At 50.0% G+C, this 26,237-nt stretch overlaps 1 protein-coding gene across 6 annotated transcripts in view; it reads right to left on the bottom strand.

Annotated features, from left to right (window-relative positions):
- CLDN5 (claudin 5) overlaps positions 1 to 21,555 on the bottom strand; it is a 64,148-nt gene extending 42,593 nt beyond the window's left edge. For 3 of the 6 annotated variants that reach the window (XR_016387572.1, XR_016387574.1, XR_016387573.1), the window contains exon 1: positions 21,170 to 21,555. The gene's annotated coding sequence lies outside the window, so the exon portion shown is untranslated. The other 3 variants (XR_016387576.1, XR_016387575.1, XM_089894844.1) reach the window with 3 other exon arrangements.
- Positions 21,556 to 26,237: the final 4,682 nt, after the last annotated feature.

Here is a 26,237-nt window from a genome sequence, read left to right on the forward strand (position 1 = left end):
AAAAGGGATCCCTGAGCATTTGGGGATTACTGAGCTGTGTGTGTGTGTGTGTGTGTGAGACCCCGCGGAGCCAGGCCAAGAACAGCTGCCAGGGAGCTGCCAGGGGGCAGATCCCAGGAGCTCAGCTGCAGTGGGTGGCTCTCGCTGACCCCCAGCCATGCTGGAGAGACCCCTGAAGGGCCCCCTTAGGTCGCAGTGGGGAAAACGAGCACTAGAGTGAGGGTACATTCGACCCCCCCGCCCCCAGCAAAGCTTAGAAGCAAGTGTCGAAAGGATCACGCTAGCCTGCAAGTCACTTAAATGCCTGCCTAAAGAGAGGAAAGGATAACAATGGAGCAAGGTCCCGCATGGGCCGTGATGTGAAAATCCTCAGCTGTGGATAAGAAGGATAATACATCACGGGCAATAGAGTTTATCCCAGGAATAGAAGGGTGTTTGCACATCTGACAGTCAATCAAATGGCTTTCCTCAAGAAGGAGATGTTATGATCATCTCAATAGATCCAGAGAGCTATATACTAGCAAAGAACCGTTGGAAATTGAAATTTTAAACATTTCCATTCACAATAGAACCAAAAAAAACCATGAAATACCTAGGAATAATTCCTACAAAATACATGCAATGACTTTTTGCTGAAAGCTCCAAAACACCAATGAAAGAAAGAAAAGAATTCCTAAATAATCGGAGATAGATATTGTGTCCGTGGATTGAAATAGTCGATACAGTAAGTCCCCTATATACGAACCTTCAAGTTGCAGACTTTCAAAGACGCAAACGTGCGTTCCATCAGCGTCAGGCGTGAGTGAAATTGCAGCTTGCCCTCTGTCTCCTGCTGATGGATCCTGCAGCTCTACCATCTCCCACCTCCTCTCCCTCCTCCAATCAGTAACACTTCTTGCCTGTTCACTCAATGCCAGCCCCTGTATACCAGCTGTTGTACTGTATTACTGTACTTTTCAAAGGACTGTACTATAAGATTAAAAATGTTTTATTTATTTTTTGTGTTTGTTTTTATGTATTATTTGTGTGAAAAGTATTATAAACCTATTACAGTACAGTACTATATAGCCGGTTGTGTTAGTTGGGTATGTAGACTAACTCTGTGGGACTTACGAACAATTTGAACTTATGAACGCACTCTCAGAACGGAACTCATTCGTATGTAGGGGACTTACTGTATCGTTGAAATGTCAGTTCTCCCGAAATTGATGTAGAGATTAAACTCAGTCCCAATCAAAATCCCAGCAGGCCTTTTTGTAGAAATTAACAAGCTGATTCTAAAGTTCCCATGGTGGAATATTACTCAGCCATAAAAAGGAACAAAATTGGGTCATTTGTAGAGATGTGGATGGATCTAGAGACTGTCGTACAGAGTGGAGTAAGTCAGAAAGAGAAAAACAAATATCGTATACTGACGCATATATGTGGAACCTAGAAAAATGGTACAGATGAACCGGTTTGCAGGGCAGAAATAGAGACACAGATGTAGAGAACAAACGTATGGACACCAAGGGGGGAAGCGGCGGTGGGTGTGGGGTGTGTGTGTGATGAATTGGGTGATTGGGATGGACATATATACACTAATACATATAAAATGGATAACTAATAAGAACCTTCTGTATAATAAAATAAATAAAATAAAATAAAGTTCCCACAGAAAGGCAAAGGTGCTGGAATCCACAAGACTTCAGAGAAGAATGTGGCATAAGGACACACACCATCCGCAGAGTTCCAAGACTGACTGCAAAGTTGCAGCCACCAAGACAGGGTGGTGTTGGAGGAGGATGAACGCGTGGCCCGATGGGACAGAGCAGAGCCAGAAACAGCCCCACACGGTGTGCGCCATCGATTGTGACCCTGTGAAGCTGCTTTAGCGGATTGTTTGGGATTGGAAGTCCTTGTAGGATATCTAAGGGCTGGTCAGAGGATAGAGGGTAGGAAACTCCGGAGGGTGCTTGGGCACCCAAGACACAGTTTTTGGCGTTACTGAGTTCCAGGTGGAAGCGGAGGCATGGGGGGCTGTGATCTGCTGGGATGGGGGGCAGATGGAGGAGGCCAGGGTGGCGTTCTGGGTCTTGAGAGGGATCGGAGGCAGACACAGATGTTTACTCGATGGGGAGTAGCCGCCCAAACGCTCAAGTGGGGCCAGGTTGGAAAGGGGTCCCGGGAGCCCATTTGGGTCCTGGTGACTGAGAGGGAAAACGGTGGAGGGAGGGGAGCACAGGCCAAACCGTGGAGACAACGCCGTCACCTTCCCCTCCACACGGAAGGGACTTCATCACGTCAGCAGCCAGGATGTTTCCCTCTAGTGGCTTTTTTGAAAAACCCCATGTTTGGAGCGATTCCTACGTGCCCAGCGCTACCCTGAACGCTTCCTAAGCGTTGCATCTCTTCCCCTCACACTCTCTCAAGTAGGGTCTGTGGTCCCCATTTCACTGACGGGGTAACTGAGGAACAAGACAAAGCCTAGGTTTGAATTTGAAAGGAAGAAAGGCTTGATTCTAAAATGTTGAGCCATATTTATTTGAATGACTTACTCTGTGACCCGAAAGAAACTCAGAGTTATTTCCAAGTTATTTTGAACAGCGGTAACCTCTTTAAAATCGGTGCATGCAGGGCCTTCAAATGCGTGCTAAGGGCCAGCACTGGGGGTTTTTTGCTGATGAAGAGACTGGCTCCCCATTTCAAAGTCAACCTGGTATTTTTGGTCTTCTGTACCTTTTGTAACTTCCTCTGAATAAGAGGAAATATGGTTGCCAGTTGTGTTTAATTTATTTTAAACAAATCAAAGCACCGATTTCTGCTTCCTGCCTGTGTAATACTTGAGCTGCAGGCGGCTTCAAAGGGCAGAATAACTGTTCTTGAGTGATTGTGTGTCTGTTGTGTTATATCATAAACAGTTCAAAGCTCTGCATTGTACAGGATCAAGGGCCGCAGCTTCGAGATACCGTTTTCTGGGTGAGTGGGGTCGGAGAGCTCTGTGTGATCTTTTGATTGGCCCTGTGCTACTTAATAGATTAAATTTAGATTTTGCTAGAATATATATTTATGTAAAGACTCAGAGTTTGTTTTTCCTGTTTTCTCTAGCACTGCTCAACGTTCTCTGAGACCTTTATCGCAAACGGCAGGTTGTTGCAAAGGGCAGTGGAAAGAAAAGTAAACACTTATTCATCACTTGGTTTTCTTGCAGGTTCATGGGGTTTAGGAAACTCCACCTAGATTAACTGTTTGTTTCGGACAGGCCTCTCCCCAGAGCTGCGTTCCTGGGGCCACGGGCACGGGGGCTTCAGAATCCAGAGTTCCCAGGGCCACACAGGGCAGATGCCGGCACGCAGGTTGTTACAACAAAGATGTTATGGCACCTAGATTCCCGAAGCAAGTTCACTTTTTTAAAAACAGTTCCCTGAGGCTCTGCTAGGGCCGCTCAGCCTCCAGTCCAGCCTCTGCTGCCCTGTGCCCCCACCCCACCCCCCGCTAGCCACGACAGCATCCGTGCTTTCTGCTGCTGGTTGGTAGGATATGCCAGGGACAGAGGGAGGTTTGTACCCGCACAACCACCGCGCTGCCTGTGGGACCCGTGGGAGAAGTCCTCTCTCCTGCTGGACACGTGGGAAGAGCACGTGTGAGAGCCTTGTGGGCCACTTGGGGAGGCCAGACGCCAGTCAGGGCCTGGGGTGCAGGATGTGGCACGGGGAGGAGCCCCGCATCCTGGTCTGGGGGGGTCTCCTGCCACCAGTCCCCGGTGTGCAGAATCAGCAGGCGCGCATGGCACCCGCCACTCGGGATTGAGCTGGGGAGAGGCCAAGAGGCCCCAGAGCAAAGGCTGCAGCTCCCATGCCCTTGTCATGTGGTGACAGGACCTGGTGGACAGGCCTACAGGAAGCGGCTGGTGCTGGGCATTCCAGTCAGCTACCCATCTTTCCCTGTGGCTGTGAGAGCTCCAGTTCCCTGTTTTCACTTCTTGGGAACTGCTGATAAAAAGGGAACAGAATAAATCAAATGCAAAGTTACATGTTTCCTGGCTGAGGAAGCAAAAATCTAAGTATGACCTTGGAAGTGCTCCTGGACACTCTTTTTGTAATATTTTTCCCCATGTTGACTTTTTCTTCTTTTTTTTTTATTGTGGTAAAATTTATATAACGTAAAATTGACAATTCCTACCACTTCTAAGTGTACAGCGCAGCGGCACTAAGCACATTCACACATTGTGCAGCTGCATCTCCCACAATTTTCCATCTTCCCCCCCAGCAACGCTGCCCCCTACCCACCAACCCCCGCCCCCATGCTCCCTCCCGTTACCCAGGAAGTGGGCTCCAGCGGGGCCCTGCCTCCCAGGCGCCATCTCAGGCAACATGTTCAGATGCAGAGTGGGTCCCTGGTGGCCCGGCTGAATTCCTCCTGCTGCGGGAGGACCAGGAGGCTTGGGCAGCCCTGGGTGAAGCTCTAAGGACAGCTGTACCCCTTCCAAGGAGGGGGGTCTGTCGGACGCCAGTCTTCTTTGTAGTAGTCATGGGTGGCATGGGTGAAGCGCCTGGGTGCCAGGCACTGGCCCAAAGCCTGCTGGCTGCACGCAGCTCTCATCCTTCGGGGCCTTTGTCTCACGGGAGGGGCAGGGAGAGCCGATTAACCTGCACCCTTGACTGGGGCAGGGGTGGGGGGGGCTCTCCCAGGCTTTGTCCCAGTCCCCATGAGGACCCATGAGGGGCGTAGATATTTCATTCCCATTTGGCAGGTGAGAAAACAGGCACAGAGAAGTTAGATCAAGGGTGTGTTTCTGAATCCTGACCAGAAGGGTCCGAGTGGAGATGCTGCTGCATTTGGCGATGGGTGTGGTCTGGGGTTCAGAGCCCCTGCGGCAGGTGTGCTCGGAGGAGGCAGGAGGGGTGGAGGGCTGGCTGCCCCGTGCCTGGGATGGTACCCGAGTGTCCGAGCCTTTGTCACTGGGCGTCGTTACGGGACGGGGGTGGGGGGGCCGTCTGTGTGCGCACCTGCGAGAGGCCCAGCATGTGTGCCGAGTGTGGCTTTCCTTCCTGGGGACAGCGGCTGGCTTGTGCCATTTCTGGGTTAATTTTCTAGGGCAAAGGTCCACTGCGGGTCTACACGGACATGAACCAGTTCTCGTGTGTTTGGGGGCAGCTGCTCTCCGAGTGACAACGCCAGGCCCGGGCGCGGGGCCAGGCTGCACGTGCATGGCCGCTGACCCTTGGCCCTGCAGCCTCTCGTTTGTCCACACTGCTTCCTCTGAAGCTGATGTCACTGTAGCTTCATACTTTGCCCAGGCCGGTCCCTGGGGAGGGGTGGGGAGGGACACCGCAGGCCGGACACCAACCACCTGACCCCCAGCTCCGGAGCTCAGAGTGGCTGCTGCATCATTACATGAAAAAACTGAAAGGAGATTTCACGACCCCTGCAAATTACATGAAACTCCGACATCAGGGTCTGTAACAAAGCCATGCTGGGACACAGTCACACACGGCTGTCCTCTCGCCACACCTGTGGTCTGCAGAGCTGGAAACGCTTCCTGTCTGGCCCTTCCCAATCCAGGCAGAGAGGCCTCCTGCCCGCGGTGACGGAGATTCGGGCCAGTGGTAGCGTCTCACGTGGTCAGCTCTCTGGGCCATGGCGGACACTTCCTCAGAAAGTGGACTCATAGGGAGGGGCCGGGGCAGAGGGGACTTCTGCCCCCTTCAGCCTTTGGGTGAAAAGTGAGGATGAGGAGGGGGTGGGTTTGCACAGACCCTCTGCCCCCTCACTGTATGTCTTTTAAAAACTGTGGTACATTACTCAACATAAAATTTATTGCCTTAATCATTTTTTCCCTCTGACAGATGTTTACTGAGTGCCTTTCATGTGACATAGAGATTTCACAGTCAACCATAAAATAATTATTAAATGTTTCCTCTTAAAGTCGGGGGTAAAGTCTGGGGTCTGCTAGTCTACAACTTTGAAAACCGGGAAACTCATTTTTTTCAAGCTCAGAATGTCTGAAATTTTACATGTAATAAAACATCATGATGCAAATTTATTAATTTACAGGGAGCCCAGGTCAGTTGTAGAATTATCTCCTCAGTAGACAAGAAAGTCAGATTATTATCAGAAGTTGCAATGGTTGCTTAATGCATCAAAACTGTACAGGATCCAGCCAGAAATCCAAAGCTGCAGCTCCTCTGGCCCTCCGCCTGGACACTAGTCCATTAAAGTATCCTTTCTTCAAAAATGTTCCACACACTTGAGCACCACGGTTCCCAGGGGCCGCTGCTGGCAGCTGAGCTGGCTGTACTGCTCAGAGACATCTGTTTGCCATCACTCTGCTTTTCGTTATTTAGTTTTCGGCTTTTGTTCATGTGTTTGTTTCCATTTTTTTATTGCGGTAAAATACACATAACGTTGAAGTTACTGTTTTAGCCGTTTTTAAGTGCACAGCTCAGTGGCGTAGAGTACGTTCACATTGTTGTGCAGCCATCACCACCATCATCTCCAGAACTTTTTCATCTTCCCAAACTGACACTCTGTCCCCGTCAAACACTGACTCCCCCTTCCCCTCCCCCCAGCCCCTGGCCCCCACCATCTACTTTCTGTCTCTATGAATAGGATGACTCCAGGGACCTCATATAAGTGGAATCACACAACATTTGTCTTTTGGGTCTGGTTTATTTCGCTGAGCATTGTGTCCTCAAGGATCATCTGTGTTGTAGCCGGTGCCAGGATCTCCTTCCTCTTTCAGGCTGAGTAATATTCCACTGTGTGTTTATTTTGCTTGTTATGTTGGTACATTTTGCTTCATTATTCATCCATAGATGGACCCTTGGGTTGCTTCCACCTCTTAGCTATTGTGAATAATGCTGCTATGAACATGGGTTCATAGGACCCTGCTTTCAGTTATTTGGGGTTATACTCAGAAGTGGAACTGTTGGCTCATATGATAATTCTATTTTTAATTTTTGAGGAACTGCCATACTGTTTTCCATAGCAGCTGCACCATTTTTCATTCCCACCAGCAGTGCACAGGGTTCCAATTTCTCCACATCCCAGCCAGCACTTGTTATTTTCTGTTGTTGTTTTTTTTTAATAGTAGCCATCTTAATAGGCTTGTGGTGGTTTTAGTTTTGTTTTTAAATAAGGCATCATTTGCATCCAGTGAAATCACTAGGGGAGTTCTGACAGGTAACCACTGTTCAGAGAGAACATTTCCAGCTCCGGAAAGTTCCGCTTTCCGGAAAGTAACCTTTTCCGTCAGTCCCTCCCACCGGCCACACTTCGGCGTCACTAGGGGAGAGGAGGCCCCTCCTTGATCTCCAAGTGGCTGGTCCCACTTGTCAGGACCGAGTCAGCCTCCTTGTGCCCGACGGGGCCAGGCCCTCTCCCCACCTGGAACGAGGTGCCATCAGGAGTGTGGAGAGATGCTATTTGCAGCAGAGTTTCTCTGTTTGCTTTTGGAGGACAAGGTACAGGATGCCCCGTCCTTGCTCGGTGACAGGGGAGTGATGTCAGCCCAGGTGCTTCCGGGGCAGCGTGGGGGAAGGTTCCCGAAGTGAGGGCCGCAGCCTTGAGCCAAAAACACTTTCCCTGAATGTGCTCAACATGGAAAACAGTGCAGTCGGCTTAATGGGCAGTAGGTTCCTGAAAAGCTGTGTCCAGCCCGGTGCCCGTGTGGCTGGGTCTCCTCACCTTCCCCAAGGATTTGCTGAGTGACAGTGCACGAGTCTCTCTTTCAGAGCCTCGCTTTTTCATTTATCTGTAATTATTTCTGCCAGCCACTTGGGAGACAGAACCCAATGGGCCAGGTGATGAGAGCGCCTTGGGTGGGGGATGACACATCATGTCAATATTGACGGAAGGGGGGGGCGCATCCAGATGGGGGAGGGTCCTTCTGCGGAAGTCACACCTAAAGGATGGGCAGGATTTATCTGTGACACACGCCGATGGCGGCTAAGTCTCAGGAGCTCAGGATGCACCACATCCAAGGCGATGCGTGTGCAAGGGCTGGGTAGGTGGCCACTCTGCACCACGGGACAGCACGGAGACAGCATGGGGTGGTGTGTCAGCCCTGTGCTGGCTGCTCCCGGGGTCAGTGTGCAGGGGGAGCTCCTGGGGGCCAGAACTGTCCTTCTAAGCCTCAGCTGCTTCTAGGGCCTTCAATGGCTGGGGCGGGAAGAGACCAAAGTTTCCACTTAAGTTCTCTTCCCTAAAATTAGCTTTTCTAACACTGGCTTTGACGATTTTGCTGGTGTTTTGGCTCCTTTTCTCGGAAGATGTTGGGTCGGGGTCAGGTCTAGCTCCCAGGAGGGCCAGGGTCACGGTCTGTGTGGTGCCAGGTCCTGAGTGGTATGTCCCTCTCGCTGGCCATCTGCTGCCCCTGTCACCCGGCACTCACAGCATCCGTGTCTCATGTCCCCGTGTCTCCACGTGGTGGCTAGCTGCCACGCTGCCTCCTCGGAGACCTCAGTGTGCGGCGGGTCAGTGAATTGACATTCGGGGAAGACACGAAAACAGGGCAGGAGGCAGAGGACAAACCAGCTGGGCTGTAAACTCGGGGTCTCTGCCTTTTTTTCTTCTCTCTTTTTTTTTGTGGTACGCAGGCCTCTCACTGTTGTGGCCTCTCCTGTTGCGGAGCACAGGCTCCAGATGCGCAGGCTCAGCGGCCATGGCTCACGGGCCCTGCCGCTCCGCTGCATGTGGGATCTTCCCAGACCGGGGCACGAACCCGTGTCCCCTGCATCAGCAGGCAGACTCTCAACCACTGTGCCACCAGGGAAGCCCCTCTTTTCTTTTCTTTTAATTGTGGGAAATGTACATGGTGTGAGTGTGTCATCTGAACCATGTCTAAGTGTCCAGCTCAGGAGTGCAGGTTGTGTAGCCAGCCTTCGGAGCCTGCTTCATCCTGCATGAACTTGGGCAGCTTTTAAAAGATAAAATCAACAGAGCGATGCTCTCTTCAAAAATGAGCTCCCACCATTGCCCCTCCCCGGCCACCTCCTGCCCCTCACAGGCCCTGCCCGGGGCTGCGTGTCAGCCTGGGGCTCCAGGGGCCCACACTCATACTGTGGTTTTCTAGTCATTATTTATATGAAGTAGATCAGAGCAAAAAGAAGAAAAACAGAAGATAAAAAGCTTATCTCAGAAACATAGTGTGTCCCCCATCCAGCTTAAGAAGTAAAATACTACAAACACAGGCAGCATCCCAGAGCCCCCCCAGAGTGATCAGGTGTGACCTGAATTTTGTGTCACTGTCCTGTGTGTGTTTGTGCTGCTGGTTCCTGGGCTCATACCCCTCCGTGGTACGTACCCCTGGGTGTAGACCATGTGTCTGTCTCTACCTGCGCCTGCACCTACGTCTGCACCTGCTTCTCCCTCTGCAGCACCCCCTTCCCCACAGTGAGTTAGCCCCTCATGTTCAGGGTGGGGCTGCTGGACGCTCAGCTCCTGGGGCACTTGCTGGGGGCCTGGTCCTCTCAGAGCACAACAGGGTTGAAAACAAGACAACACAGCCCACACCACCAGACTGAGATCTGACTTCATCACACCCTTGGCTCTCCCAGAAATGGGATCTTAAGCCAGCCACTCAGGGATCCCCTGATGAGCACTGGTGAGGTCATCTGGCTGAGAGACCCCCGCCCTCCCCTAAAGCAAAGTGACCCGGAAACAGCCAACCTGCTCCTGACCAAGTATAACTTCCTTGTCTTGCTGCCTTCTGCCTATAAAAGTCTTGCCTTGTGTGCAGCCTCTCAGAGCTCCTGTCTGCTAGGTGGGGTGCTGCATGATTCATGAATCATTGAATAAAACTAATTAGATCTTTAAATTGTACTCATTTGAATTTTGTCTGTTGACAACAGGAATGCCAGCCCTGGGCTGGGCTGCCACGTCTGTTCACTCTTTTCCCTACGGACGGGCCGACAGAAGATTCCAGTTGTCTGCCTGTCTAGGGAAGCAACTCAGCCCTCTGGGGCAGGCAACAGGTTCCCGAGGGTACAGGGTACGTCTGCATTAAAACACGACTTGCCCAGCCCAGCCAGGGCTGCTCCAGGTCACCTCCCAGCGGGAGGCGTGAGAGCTGCCTTTTCCTGTATTTACTGGCCATTCCGTTTCCAGCCTGTGAATTGCCAGTTCACATTTCCCCTTTTTTCTGTTGGACTGTGGTCTTTTTCTTATTTGTCTGCAAGGGTTCTTTGGCTGGCCTGGGTCCTGTGCTTTGTTGGCTCTGTCCCCTGCAGATATTTTCTCAGGCTGTGGCCTGTCTCTTCACTGCTTTTTGGTGTCTTTTAATATATAGACCTTTTAAAGTTGAGTGTAGACTTCTTTATCAACTTGCTTTGCACTTTCGGTGTTTTAGTTAAGAAGTTGTATTTTTTTCTGCCCAAAGTTATAAAGATAGCCGTCCGGGTTTTCTTCTGCAGGGGGTCAGGTTTTGCATTAGGTGTTTTGGGGTAAGTTGTGAGGTGGAGATTCAGTTCTGTTTTTCCCCACGTGGGTAGCCCACTGTCTCAGAACGTCAACCAAAGTCCCTTCTCCCCCTGCGGACGACAGTGCCCGGTGGCCCTCCGCCACGTTCTAGGCGTCCTCGGCACTGACCCTAGACTCCATTCACCATTGGACCACTTGTCCATCCTGTGCTGGGGTGGCTCCCAGTGATTTCAGCTTCTGGGTCCATCGTTACATCCGGTGGGGACCTCCCACCTTGCTCTTTAGAACAGGCTGGGCGCTTCTTGGCAGCTTGCTCTCTCACTGCACATTTTGGGATCAGCCTATGAAGTCCCACTGAAAATCCTATCGAGGTTTTGATGGCAGTTGCTTTGAACTTAGAGAGAAATTTGTGCAGAACAAACATGATTGTAATATTGAGTCTTGCTATTTTTTAATGTTATTAGGCTGTTTATGTTTTCAGTAAAATTTTATTATTTTATTTGTAAAGGCCTTAGGTAGTGTTTTTAAGATTTATCCTTAAGTACCTTTAAAATGGGTTGCTATGGTAAAGGATTTTTTTTAAGCTACATTTTCTTTTTTTAAGTAATTTTACTTTTAAATTAATTAATTAATCGCAGATAGTTGATTTACAGTGTTGTGTGAATTACTGGTGCACAGCAAAGTGATTCTGTTATACATACATATACACACACATTCTTTTTTTAAATGTTATTTTCCTTTATGGTTTATCACAGGATACTGAATATAGTTCCCTGTGCTGTACAGTAGGACCTTGTTCTTTATCCATTCTGTCTATAAAAGCTCACATCTGCTAACCCCAACCTCCCACTCCATCCTCCCCCAGCTCCCTCCCCCTTGGCAACCTTCAGTCTGTTCTCTATGTCTGTGATTCTATAAAACTACATTTTCTAATAATTTGTGCTGGTCAGTATGAATGCAATTGAATTTTGAACATTGATCTTGGGAAATTTTTCACTCCCTTTGACAATCAACCAGCCATCACCTGCCACACGAGTCTACCCCTATCTGTCCCTTTCTAACTCTCACACCCTGTAGCGGACCTTTGACATGGCCTAGGATCTTCACTGCCAGGTTGAAAAGTAGGGGGTGATGGCAGGTGTGATACAGCAGACATTTTTAAATAATAAGAGAGTGTGACCCATGAGTTTTCTTTTTTTATTTTTGCGGTACGCAGGCCTCTCACTGTTGTGGCCTCTCCCGTTGCGGAGCACAGGCTCCGGATGCGCAGGCTCAGCGGCCATGGCTTACAGGCCCAGCCGCTCCGCGGCATGTGGGATCTTCCCAGACCGGGGCACGAACCCGTGTCCCCTGCATCGGCAGGCGGACTCTCAACCACTGCGTCACCAGGGAAGCCAGCGACCCATGACTATATGCTAATACATTTGAACATCTCATTAAAATGGATAATTTCCCAGGAAAATAAATGTTCGTAACCTCGTTCTAAGACATACAGGTGGCCAACATGCCCATGATAAGTTGCTCAACATCACTAATCATCAGGGAAATGCAAATCAAAACCACAATGAGATATCACCTCACACCTGTCAGAATGGCTGTCCTTAAAAAGAACACATATAACAAGTGTTGGTGAGGATGTGGAGAAAAGGGAATCTCTGTGCACTGTTGGTGGAATGTAAACTGCTGCAGGCACTATGGAGAACAGTATGGAGGTTGCTCAAAAATCTAAAAATAGAACTACCATATGGTCCAGCAAGTCCACTTCTGGACATTTATCCAAAGAAAACAAAAACACTAATTCAAAAAAATACATGCACCCCCATGTTCGTTGCAGCATTATTTACAATAGCCAAAGTGTAAAAACAATGTAAGTGTCCATCAGTGGATAAATGGGTAAAGAAGATGTAGTATACATATGATATATATATTATTTATTTATTTGTTTGTTTTTTATTTTTGGCAGCATTGGGTCTTTGTTGCTGTGCGCAGGCTTCCTCTAGTTGGGGCGAGCGGGGACTACTCTTCTTGTTGCAGTGGCTTCTCTTGTTGTGGAGCACGGGCTGTAGGTGCGCAGGCTTCAGTAGTTGTGACTCGCGGGCTGTAGCGTGCAGGCTCAGTAGTTGTGGCACACTGGCTTAGCTGCTCCGCAGCACGTGGTATCTTCTCAGACCAGGGATCAAACCCGTGTCCCCTACATTGGCAGGCGGATTCTTAACCACTGCGCCACCAGGGAAGCTCCACATATGATATTCATATATATACATGAATATTATTCAGCCATAAGAAAAAGTGAAATCTTGCCGCTTGTGACAATATGGATGGATCTTGATGGCATTATTTAAAGCGAAATAAGTCAGACATAGAAAGACAAATGCCGTATGATTCCACTTATACGTGGAATCTAAAAAAACAAAACAAGCTCATAGATACAGAGAACAGATTGGTGGTTGCTGACGGGTATATGAAACAGGTGAGGGAGAAAAGGTACGAACTGCTAGTTATAAAATAAATAAGTCCTGGGGATGGAGTGTACTGCATGGCAGCTATAGTTAATAACACCGTGCTGCATATTTGAAAGTTGCTAAGAGAGTAGATCTTAAAAGGTCTCCTTGGGGCTTCCCTGGTGGCCCAGTGGTTGAGAGTCTGCCTGCCGATGCAGGGGACATGGGTTCGTGCCCCGGTCTGGGAAGATCCCACATGCCGCGGAGCGGCTGGGCCCGAGAGCCATGGCCGCTGAGCCTGCGCGTCCAGAGCCTGTGCTCTGCAACGGGAGAGGCCACAACAGTGAGAGGCCCACGTACCGCAAAAAAAAAAAAAAAAAAAAAAAAGGTCTCCTTACAAGGAAAAAAATTCCATAAGAGCGTATGATGACAGATGTTAACTAGACTTGCTGTGATCATTCCACAATACTTACAACCATCCAATCATTATGTTGCAACCCTGAAACTAATATAATGTTGTGTGTCAATTGTACCTCAAAAAAGCCCTAGATCTAAAAGAAATAAGGATAATTGTTATTGCTGCTTTTCTGTATCTTTTACAATTATGTTCATCATATCTATTCCCCCCCTTTTTAATTTTTATTGGGATATAGTTGGTTTACAATGTTGTGTTAGTTCCAGCTGTACAGCAAAGTGAATCAGTTATACATATATCCACTCCTTTTTATTTATTTATTTATTTTTATCCACTCCTTTTTAGATTCTTTTCCCATATAGGTCATTACAGAGTATTGAGTAGAGTTCCCTGTGCTATACAGTACGTCCTTATTAGTTATCTATTTTATTCTATTCCTCTTTTATAAGGGAAAATAATATAGAGTAGCAAAAAATAAAAAAAAAATTCACTCAATTTCTTGTTGCTGTCACCCTCCTTTCTCTTCCCTGCTCTGCTGCTCTTTCTGAGCCAGAGTGGAAAGAACAGCAGGGAGTCGGGAACTGTCCATTCCTTTCCATCTTCTTTTACAACAGCAAAAAGATGCCAGTGTTTTCCTGTGCCCCCGGTTATGGGCTGAATTGTGTTACCCCACCCCCTGCTGCCAAATTCATGTGTTGAAGTCCTAACCTCCAGTGTCTCAGAATGGGACTGCATTTGGAGATGGGCCTTTAAAGTTAAAACGAGGCCACTGGGGTGGGTCCTAATCCAATATGACTGGTGTTCTTACATGATGGACGCAGACACACAGAGGGACAACCACGTGAGGACACAGCGAGAAGACAGCATCTACACACCCAGGAGAGAGGCCTCAGGAGGAACTATTCCCACCAACACCTTGATCTCAGACATGACTGTTGTTTCAGCCCGAGGCTGCGGCACTTTGACACGGCGCCCCCTCCCACCCCCTTTCTCCTAGCGTCACTGCCCAAGTAGGCATTAACCCCAGCAGCACTGCGTCACTGGCAGTGTCCACGCAAAGCTCTCCCAGGCTGGCTAGTAACTTGGGCAAGTGGCTGAGAGCCGAGAGCCCACATCCGGCCATGAACAGTATGATCCTCATTGAGATGCCGCTCGCAGCCCTCTGTTTCCCGAAGCCCTTGGCTGCAGCCCAACTTTATGTTCCAAATAGGAAAAGGCGGGTTGATTTAGAGGCTCGGCAGTCGTTAGGCGTTACCTTGATTTATGTAAAAATAATATTAACCAGTTGGATAACAATGGCTCGCCGTTCACCTGTGGCCTGGGAGCCTCATAAAACAGGCACATTCATCTTCATTGTGATGACATCAATTTGTACCAGCCATTCTTCCAAGTAGAGAAATGTGTCATGTTGTTCCAAATGTACCTTTACTTGGTACAGGGTTGTGTTAAGTGGTTCCAAAAAATGAGCGTGTATATTTTCTCTAGGGAAACTCTTGTCTATTATTTCAGCTGAAAATATCTCTCTTGCACACAATGACTAATCAGGACTGAAAATCAGTGCTGGCCCTGCTGGCCCACCTGCTGCCCCACGACGTGGGGGGCGGGTGCCCAGGTTCCGTTCTTTGAGCCCAAGGAGCTCCTGCAATGATGCTGGGGAGGAAGCACGGCTGGGGACCGTTCCTGTTTTGCTTCACTGGAATTCAAGAGTATTTTGTCAGCCTTTCCCCCACTTGACTTGAGAGGGTCTGGCCTCCAGGATCACACGCTGGACTGTGCAGAGCTGGCCCTGGAGAAGACGGCTCCAAGGAGTGACCTCATGAGAGGGGAACTAATATTTGCTATTTCTTCTTTTCTTCTCATTTCTCAAGGGAAGGCTAATCTTGAGAAACACAGAGCCTCTGGAGGCCAATAATACGGAGCCCAGGAGAATCGAGATTGTTTCATTGTTGCCACCACGAAATAGAGTTTGTTTTCCTAGCGTTTCTTTTCCCTTCAGGAAAGCGCTGGGTTGAGAGCCCTGTTGGATTATTCTTGCGCCCCTGGTCCTGGCTTTCCCCCCATTGTTCCACTTGCCTTTTTATCACTGAGATCTCTGTCAAGTTAAATGCTGTTCTCCTCTCCTGTGCTTGTTCCCAGTGCTGGGCTGCCTGCCTGCGGTTGCCCGGGCTCTGTGGGTGACAGTGTGCGGCCCTGTTACCACCCTCTCGTGTGAGAAGCCCCGAAACCCGCCCGGGGCGTCGGCAGGACGCTCAGCTGTACTGATCCCTAGGCATCCCCCAGCCTGGCGGCCAGGCCGGCATCCACCTCGAGTGAAAGCCCCTCCGCGCACTCGGTGCCAGTGCCAGTGCCAGTGGTGGGGTTGGTGGCGGGTTTGGGGGGCCTGGCCTGCGGCGCGCAGGCTGTGCCAGGTCTGATCACAGGACAGCGTTTACCATATGGACCTGCGGCCCGAGGTCCTGACGACCGCACAGCAGGTGGGGCACTGCCCTTGAAGGCTGAGCCAGGGTGAGGGTCCAAGAGCATCGCACTTGGAGCTGAAATGTGTGGGCACCTCGCAGGTGGGGTGCTGTTCAGATGGTGGGAAGGAAAAGGGGCGAAGAGCTGGACCAGGTGGGGAGCATGCCGAGGGCCTCAGGGTCCTTTCTGATGGAGCACCTCCCGAAGAGGGGGACTTTCTGACATTGTCATTTTTTATTATGGTAGAATATACATAACATAAAATTAAGTGTTTTAGCCATTTTAAAGTGCACGGTTCAGTGGCATTAAGTACATTCACATCGTTATGCGACCATCCCCACCATCCACCTCCAGAACTTTCTCATTCTCCCGAACTGACACTCTGTCCCCATTGGACACTGACTCCCTGTCTCCCTCCCCAGTGCCGGCCCCCACTGTCCCACTTGTGTCTCTGGGAACCTGACTCCTCCAGGGACCTCTCACACACGTGGAATCACGCAGGACTCCTCCTCTTGTGATGTGCTCATGGCACTTAGCGCACTGTCCTCAGGGTCAATCCAAGTGGCATGTGTCAGGATGTCCTTCCTTTCCAAGGCTGGATAATATTCCTTTGTGTGGATCCCACTGTGTTTCTCTGTTCCTCTGTCTGTGGACACCCGGGTTGCCTCCACATTTTGGCTGGTGTGAATGATGCTGCCGTGAGCATGGGTGCAAAGAGGGGTGTTTTAGAAATCTGAAAGCCTCTTGCCTTTGTGAAAGTTAGCATTTTATTTATTTATGTTTTTACCCTTGGAGTAGGCTTGGCTGAAATCCGGAGTCATTATAGCCAAGAGTTTCCCTTTAGTTTCCCTCAGGCTCCCGGCACGTGTGGTGGCCCCGTGTGCTCACGGGGACTGGCACCCCGCCTGCAGCCAGTGGACCCACCAGTTCTCGAGGCGGAGGCCAGTCTGATGGGGGTGCGTGGGGGCCCTGAATCCCAGACCTTGCAACAGTTTGTGAAACCAGCCAGATGCTGTGATGGGAGCCTGCTCCCCTGAGAGCACAGGTAGACGGCGGCCTCTTGGAGAAAACTGGGCTTACATACAGCTTCCCCAGACCCCCAGGTCACCACCCGCAGTGGCCACCTTGATTGCACTGCACAGCACAAAGTTAAGGGTCACTGAACGAGAGGCGGCATTGGGAGTCCTGGGTCAGGGGGAGGCGTGGCTGCAGGCTGGGGCAGGAGGGTCAAGAGAAGGGGCAGAGGTCCCTTCCTGACTGACTGCCGGGGCTACTAGTGATGACACCGCTGCTTGGAATCACTCTTCCCTGAGTCTTTCTGGAATCTGTGCTGTGTCAGTACCTGTGATCCACCTCCAGGACACGGGGACCATCCCACAGGGAATGTGCATGGCAGGAACCTCTCCCCTTGCTGAGGACAGGAGGTGCCCGGGTCCGCTCCAGAGATGCTGGGTCAGCAGGTGCCTTCAGTGAGGTCACAGGGCATGGAGAGGGAGAGGGACAGGGACACTCAGAAGGTCGCCTCTGAATTGAAAAAAATACATGCACCCTAATGTTCATAGTGGCACTATTAACAATAGCCAGGACATGGAAACAACCTAAATGTCCATCGACGGATGAATGGATAAAGATGTGGTACATATATAAAATGGAATGCTAGCCATAAAAAAATAATGAAATAATGCCATCCACAGCAACATGGATGGACCTAGAGATGATCGTACTAAGTGAAGTAAGTCAGAAAGAGACAAATACCATATGGTATCACCCATATGTGGAATCTGAAATACGACACAAATGAACTTATCTATGGAACAGAAACAGACTCACAGACATAGAGAACAGGCTTGTGGTTGCCAAGGGGCGGGGAGAGAAGGACTGGGAGTTTGGGATTAGCAGATGCAAACTACTATATATAGGATGGATAAACAACAGGGTCCTACTGCGTAACACAGGGAACTATATTCAATATCCTGTGAGAAACCATAATGGAAAAGAATATTTAAAAAAAATAATGTCTATATGTGTATAACTGAGTCACTTTGCTGTACATCAGAGATTGACACCACATTGTAAATCAACTATACTTCAATTGAAAAAAAAAAAGAAAAATGAAGGTGGCCTGGGCCCTTCAGTGAACGCGGAGGGTCCTGGCCCCCGTTCACGAGCGCACACCGCCCTCTAGTGGTGATATGCGCGCGGGATGCGCGGAGTTTCTCCTTGGAAGTTGGTGATTCCTGGGGTCACAGCGTGATCGTTACCGCACACCGTTTCTGTTACACGCGTGAGTTTGTGCGTGTTGTGTGTCGGGTGCTGTGCGCGGACGAGATGAAGGTCACGTTGTTATGGGCTGTGTTGTGTCCTCCGAAAATTCATCTGTCCTGACTCCCAGGACCTCAGCGTGTGACTGCACTGGAGTTGAATGAGGTCCTCAGGGTGGGCCCTGTTCCGATATGGCAGGTTCTTTATAAGACGCGGAGATTAGGGCCCAGACACACACAGGGACGACCACGTGAGGGCTCAGTGAGAAGGCGTAGGCGCCTTCTCACAAGGGGTCTGGGATCTTCAGCGTGCCTCACCTCAGACCCGTGTCCTCGGGGGGGCTGGGCTGCTCCACGTCCCACTTGGCACTGGGTCTTTGGAGCAGCAGATCGTCAGACCCTCTCAGGTCAAGTGCTGCTCTGTGCCCCCGAGTGTGTCCGAGGACACTGCCCCACCCCCGCTCTGGGTGCTGGTTAGGGGCACCTCAGAAGGGCCTTCCCCCATTCCCTGGCCCACCTCCCCAAACACACCTGAGGCTCGCCCAACCCTGCCAGCCGGGCCGGCCGGGAGCCAGACCCCAGCTGCTGAGGGCCCGCTCCCCACCCGTGTAGCTCTCAGGCTGGAGTGCGGCCGGGGAGCCCACAGGCCCACGAGCAAAGCTGATCATCAGCTCAGAGGATGAAACCAAATCTCATCATGCAGGCCTGAGGGATTTGTATTCATAATATATAAAGAACTTCTACAACTCCGCAATAAGAAGACAGATAACCCATTTCAAACACAGGCAGAGGACTTGAATAGACATTTCTCCAATGAAGATATAAAAATGGTCAATAAACACATGAAAAGATGCTCAACGTCATTAGCTGTCAGGAAAATGCAAATCAAAGCCACCATGAGATGTTTCACACCCACTAGGACGGTTTTAATCAAAAAGATACACAATAATAAATATTGGCAAGAATGTTGAGAAATTGGAACCCTCACACATTGCTAGTGAGAATGTAAAGCAGCACGGCTGCTCTGGAAAACAATCTGACAGTTACTCAAAAAGTTAAATGCAGAGTTACCTTAAAACCCAGCATTCCACTCTTAGGCATACACCCAAGAGAACTGAAAACATGTGTCCACACAAACACTTGTACACAAATGTTCATAACACTATTCCCAAAAGCCAAAAACATGGAAACCACCTAAACGTCCATCAACAGAAATATGGATAAACAAAGTGTTGTATAGGCACACAATGAAATATTATTCAGTCATAAAAAGGAACGAAGTCCTGATTCATGTGGCAACATGGATAAAGCTTGAGAACATGATGCTGAACTGGAAGAAACCAGACACAAAAGGCCACATATTGTGTTTCCGTTTACATCAAAAAGTCCAGAGTAGGCAAAGCTACAGAGACAGGAAGTGGATTAGCAGTTGCCAGGGGCTGGGGGAGGAGAGAATGGGGAGTGACAGCTGGTTACAGAGCTTTTTGAGAGGTGATGAAAAAATTCTGGAATTAGATAGTTTATGGTGTTGCATAACTTTTTTTTTTTTTTTTACTTTTGGCTGCATTGGGTCTTCGTTGCTGCATGCAGGCTTTCTCTAGTTGCGGCGAGCAGGGGCTACTTTTCCTTGTGGTGTGCGGGCTTCTTATTGCGGTGGCTTCTCTTGTTGCGGAGCATGGGCTCTAGACACGCAGGCTTCAGTAGTTGCGGCTCACGGGCTCTAGAGCGCGGGCTCAGTAGTTGTGGCGCATGGGCTTAGTTGCTCCACGGCATGTGGGATCTTCCCGGACCAGGGATCGAACCCGTGTCCCCTGCACTGGCAGGCGGATTCTTATCCACTGTGCCACCAGGGAAGTCCCATGGTGTTGCACAACTTTTAAAATATGCTAACAACCATAAATTGTACACTTAGGAATCTTATGTTTGAATCTTATGATGTATGAATTACATGCCATTTAAAAAAAATGAAAATCCAAACCAAAGAGAGAGAGATCTGGCTGACTGGAGGAATCATGAGGGAACCCTGTTCTACAGGGAGCCCCATTTGAAATGTGTCTTGCAGAGCGTGAGGGTTCTAAGGAGTAGATATGGACCATTTTCCTTATAGATAAGATATTGGTAACATAAAAATCACTTTGGGGGCTTCCCTGGTGGCACAGTGGTTGAGAGTCCGCCTGCCGATGCAGGGGACACGGGTTCGTGTCCCGGTCCGGGAGGATCCCACATGCCGCAGAGCGGCTGGGCCCGTGAGCCATGGCCGCTGGACCTGCACATCTGGAGCCTGTGCTCCGCAACGGGAGAGACCACAACAGTGAGAGGCCCGCGTACCGCAAAAAAAAAAAAAATCACTTTGGTTGAAATAATTTGTGTTTCTTTTTTAAACTCCTCTTCCAAAGTAAAATAAATGTCTTTTTGGTTATGGGTAGGTTTGCTGGAGTATATTTGTGCCTGGTGGGGCAAAGTTCTCCCCACACCTTCCCTTCTCCCGGGACAGAAGGAGCCACACGGGGGTGGTGTCTGACTCTGTGGCCTTCACTCTGCTCAGGGGTTAGGAGATGGGGCCTGGTCTCAGAGCGAGATGGAGTCCAGATTTCAAAATACTTATACCTCAAGGCAGAGGGGCGTCCTGGGAACCCTTGAGGAGAAGCCGGTGTGAGCTGATGTTGGATGATTGAAAGGAATTGTGTTTCACTGTTTTTTACATTGTCAGATATGAGGAGGGTATTGTGATCATATTTAAAAATTTTCACCTTTTAATGTGTCCCAGAATATTTAAGGGTAAAATGTGTCTGGGCCATGCTGGAAAATACTTTAGCAAAGGGAAAAAAAGAGATGAAGCAGACATGACAAAATGTTAATAATTTAACGATTAGCTGATGAGTATATGGGGTTCCATTCAATATTATCTCATTCATAGATATAGATGATGTTAGATACACATATCTGCAGATAATATTTTCTCACATATAGATAAATATCTCTATTTATATGAAGACTTTCCATGAAAAAAGTGGCTGAGTGGAAGTGCACATTCGAAGGTGTTTTCCCACTTAACTCACTTACTTCTAAATTATTTTGTTCTCTTTGAACAAAAATGCCAGATATTACAATCTTGTCCTTTTACAAATGAAATAGAATAATAAGATTTAGAAACCCTTTAGATTATCAAGATGAATACAAACATAAAATCATACCCCAAATGCCCCAGCTGTTCGTCCAGTGGCCGGGAGTGACAGCCTGAGCTGGCGACCAGTTGTGAAGCGGGGTTTCACTGTTGGATCATCTACGGGGTCACATCTTGGGAACACCAGACTGCTCTCAGAAGGGGACTGGCGGAATCCCGGAGATTGCTGTGCCAGCATTTATAGTCAGGTTGGCAGGATGCGTGTGGCTATGGGGCTGGGATCTGTCAGCACCAGCCAGTAGTGGGACGGCCTATTGCCTAAACGTGCAGAGCGGCTTGTAGGGAGCACCTGCTTGGTGTTTGGTCAGTCAGCAGCCTCCCCCACGTGAAGACAGGTCGGGCAGGTTGCTGGGTGGCCCTGGAACACACCCCTCCAGGGAGATGCTCGTTTATCTGATGAACAGGTGAAGGGTCAGGGAATCACTAGGGATTTTCATTTTATTCTTTATGTTTTCCTTTAGGTTTTCAAATTTTCTACAAAGACATTTTATACTAAAAAAATAATAAGTGATGAAACTAACACAACATTGTGAATCAACTATACTTCAATATAAAATTTAAAAAATATTTTTTTAAATAATAAGTGTTGCTTTAAAAAGCAAATGTGTGTGGAGCAACAGGAGCTCTCATTCGTGGCTGGTGGGAATGGACAATATCCCAGCCACATAGGAGGACAGTCTGGCAGGGCCTGACACAACTGGACACACTCTTACCCTACGATCCACAGTCCCGCTTCTTGGTATTTATTTACTCAAAGGAGTTGAAAACTATGTCCACACAAACACCTGCACAGGGGTGTGTACAGCAGCTTTATACATAATTGCCAAAACTTGGAAGCACCCAAGACATCCTTCAGGAGGTGAATGGATAAATAAACCATGTACATTCAGACAATGGAATATTATTCAGCACTAAAAAGAAATGAGCTATCAAACTATAAAAAGACATAGCGGAACCTTAAATGCAAATTGCCAAGAGAAAGGAGCCAACCTGAGGAGGCTGCAGACTGTATGATTCCAAGTGCACGACATTCTGGAAGAGGCAAAACTATGGAGACGGTAAAAAGATCAGTGGTTGCCAGGGGCTGGGGGAGGGAGGGATGAACAGGCAGAGCACAGGAAGGTTTTAGGGCAGGGAAACTACTCTGTATGACACTATGATGGTGGATACACATCATCAAATATTTGTTCAAACCTGTAGCATGTACTAGCATGACCCCTGATGCAGACATGGACTGGGTGATGAAGACATGTCAGCGTAGGTGCGTCAATTGTCTCAATGTCCTGCTCTACAATAAATGTCACTAGTGGGGGAAGCTGTGTGTTGAGGGGTCGGGGACGTGGGAAATCTCTGTGTTTCCTGCTCCATTGTACTGTGACCCTCAACTGTTCTAAAAATAAAGTCTATTAAAACATTTTAAAAAATAAAAGTAAATGTGAGCCCAGAGAGGCTGGGTCACAGCGCAGGCTCGGCTGCCGTGGTTCCAGGCACAGAGCAGGCGCAGGCAGGCAGGCTGCTCCTTGACCCCGCTCAGCCGGCAGCCCTGCAGCCTCACCCAGGCTCTCGGGCACAGTCACCTCCGGTCACTGGCAGGCGCACCCTTCACTGCAAACCACCAGGAGATCCGACCTGAACGTGGGGGTGGGCTGGCACGAGGACAGCCCAGGAGGAAGTTTCTCCTTCCAGAGACCCTGCCCCTTTCCTGCAGGACGTGTTCCTTCGAGCTGTTGTCCCCTGGGCTTGCTGCGGGGGAGCAGGAGATGAGGAGCGCCGAGCACACAGACCGGCCAGGTCGGGAGCAGAGGCCGTGGGCAGTGGAGGGAGGGCACCACGGGCGCTCGGAGGATGGCGGCCTGATTCAGGTCCAGGCACCACCTGGGGCCTCACAGCCACCTGGACAGCCTCGGGATCTCCTGTCTGTAGGGTCAGGCCAGAGGCTGTAGGTGACAGTCACACTCAGTCCACCGTGTCCTTCTCACCTGGGACATTCCCTTTCCTTTGCCCGGGATTCTGCAGCCACCGGGCCCCCTACCCCAGGGGAGCACCAAGGGAGACCAGCGATTTGGTTTCTTCCCTGGGTATGGGGTCAAGGGACCCGGCCCTGCCCAGGGTGTTCCTGGTGCCCCGTGAGGACTCTGCCGGCATAAAAGAGCCTGTTTGGACTGGAGTTGAGGGGGCAGAGGGCATGGGGCTTCCCAGAAGCCCCTGGAGGCAGCCAAGTTGGGGGGAGCCGGGCTTGCTGTGTGGGTGCAGGGGCGGCGCGTGGCCTGCAGGGCACCTGCAGGCTCCTCCTCTTGGTAGACCCCCCTCAGGCACGCAGTGTGTTTGACTCGGTGTGTTTTTCTTGGCTTGAATGAACAGGATTGGTTGCACTCTTTGTAATTTTTGGAATTGAAGGTATTTTTAACAAATGCAGCCAGTATCGTGGGAACATCCTGAAGTTGCTGGCGTGTCTGGAGTCTACAGTCAGCCCCGTCCTGCCCCCTGCCTCCTTCCCTGCAGCTCCAAGTCACTCAGTGGATGTCTGTTCTTGTTTGTTTAGGTTTCAAACTGAGGCGTGGACAGAACCACAGAGACTGGCCCCCCTATAGTCACTTCTTTCTCCTGCTCCCGACCTGTGAAAGTAAAGTGGACAGTAGAAGGGGCCAGGCCGTCTGGCATGTTCCAGGCGGGCAGGTAGAGGCCTCCTGGCCCCTTGTGAGTTAACTGCAGGTTCTAGTTGGGAACAAGCAAAACAAAAGTGAGGTACGTCAGGAGTCATCAAGTTAGGAAGGTGGGGAATTCCCTGGTGGCCTAGTGGTTAGGATTCTGGGCTTTCACTGCCATGCCCCTCGTTCAACCCCTGGTTGGGGAACTGAGATCCCACTAAGGAAGTTGTATTAGTTATTTACTGCTGTGTAACAAAGCGCTACAAACTTAGTGGCTTAAACAGCACAGTGTCTGCGGGTCAGGTCGGGTGCAGCTTCACTGGGGCCTCTGCTCAGTGTCTCTCACAAAGCTGCCATCGAGGTGTCAGTCGGGGCTGTGGTCTCTTCAGAAGGCCCTGCTGAAAAGGAAAGATTCTGTATGGACTCTGCTCCCAACGCTTTGCCTGTTATGTGTGTTCCAAACATTTTCTCCCGGCCCGCCAGTTCTCTCGTAACTTTCATTTTGGTGTCTTTTGTCTTAGAGAAGTCTAAGTATTTATGAAGTCAAACTGATTGGTATTTTCGTTATGGCTCCTCAGAGCTGCATTTTGTGTATGCTGCTCCACGTTTCCTCTGTTTCCTCAGTTTTTTCTTCTGTCTCTCACCAGCGTCAATGTCCCTCAGACAGAGACCACCAGGGGCCATCTCTGGTCAGCAAGGCAGGAGGAGCCTGCACACCTCGGGATCTGAAGGGCGGCTCTGGGGGTGGGGGAGGGACTTCCAGGGTTTGGGGCTAGAGTTAGTTATGGGACATCTTGGTGGCGGGGGTACAGAGCTTGCTAGAAGAGTGAGTGACCATCTCTAGAACACACAGCTCATGTGGTGCCATCGTCAGGCAGTCTGTCCAGGGCCATCTGTCCATTCCAGCTGCCATAACGGAATACCACAGGCCACCCAGACTACAGCAGACAGAAATTTGTGTCTGTTGGGGACCGCTTTCTGGTCCATGGCTGGTGCCTCCTCGCTGTGTCCTCACACAGGATGAGGGAGCTCTTGGGTCCCCTTTATGAGAGCACTAATCCGGCATGCGGGCCCCACCCTGATGATCCGGTCACCTCAAAGACCCCTCAACACCATCACCTTGGGGGTAGGATTTCCACCCATGAATCTGGGGGACACGGACATTGAGACCATCGCAACAGCTTATTTTAGAGCATCTGGCATTACACAGGGTGCCCACTGTGCTTGGTCGGGCAGGTTCGTGTTTGCTAGTCGGGGACCTTATGTTTCTGTTTCGATTCTCAGTTCCCCACAGCCTGTAGGCAGCAGGGCCTCAGCAGTTCCTCTCCCGGCCGTTCTCCTGGTCACCTCTGGAAGGAGGACATTCTATTCTGGGACCACAGCTTATCCAGACCTGCACCACTGGTCATGCATGTGTCAAATCAAAATGGCTCTGAAACGATTGTGACGCCTGTGACGTTGGGCCATTTGCTGGGACAGCGGCTGTGTCACCTCCTTCTAGAACCCAAGCTCACATTCCCAGCGACGGCTCCACAGTAAACCCTGAGACCAGGGATTGCTTCACACGTGAAGCATGTCACAATGAACAATCATCATGACCGTTCGATGTGGCTCTTTCTTAGATGGCCAGGCCTCCTTTCCTTTGACCCAGATACAGTTGGCTCAGCTTTGCTGGATTTTGAAGAATTTGCTCTACACCTGGTGACTGTTGGTCAGGGTCTCGGGCTAAACAGCAGGTGTCCACTGGCTGTGCAGGACCTGGGCCGTTGTGGGACCCCCAAGGAGATAAAAGCAGTCACGGGTGGAGCCCACAGCAGTGGGCAGGAGCAGGCTCACGCATGCCCTGCTCTGGCCCACCCGCTCCTGGGACCCACACGCGGTCATGGTGCCATCGGCCCCGCCTGGAACGGCTGTCACGGTTCCCAGAAACGTCCTTCTGACACCTCTTCCACAAGGTCCAATTCCTGACCTTCACGAGGAGCAGGAGCCCTGAGGTGAACGTAGGTCACAAGCAGAAGGCCTGTCGACGAGACCAACTGGCCCAGATTCGTTTATTGTAATAACGCACTTTATCAGAACAGAGAACCCAGTTGAAGCATCACACTAGTTACTCACTTAGGCTGTCTTTGGGGAACAAGAAAATCTCCAGGTCTTTGATTTATCCCTTTAACTGAGTTACAAATATCAGCGATTGATAGCGTATTTAAACCCAGACACAATAGTTTTGTAGATAGTTATGTCTGTCTTTGGACAGGAATGTGAGTATTTTCTTAACCTGAAAGGCGCACTTACCTCGACCAGCGGGGTGGGGGGGGTGTCATCTGAGCCACCTTGGGCCATGCTTGGACCTGCCGCCTTCTGGCTACGGCACCATCCCAGAGGCTGCTGGGGGGTGAAGGAGAGGAGTCCCCGGATGAGGTGGGCTTCCTC

Source organism: Delphinapterus leucas, chromosome 14, assembly GCF_059928025.1.
Source record: "Delphinapterus leucas isolate spDelLeu-1000000601 "Yukka" chromosome 14, BTC_Dleu_Yukka2, whole genome shotgun sequence".
Lineage (NCBI taxonomy): Eukaryota > Metazoa > Chordata > Mammalia > Artiodactyla > Monodontidae > Delphinapterus > Delphinapterus leucas.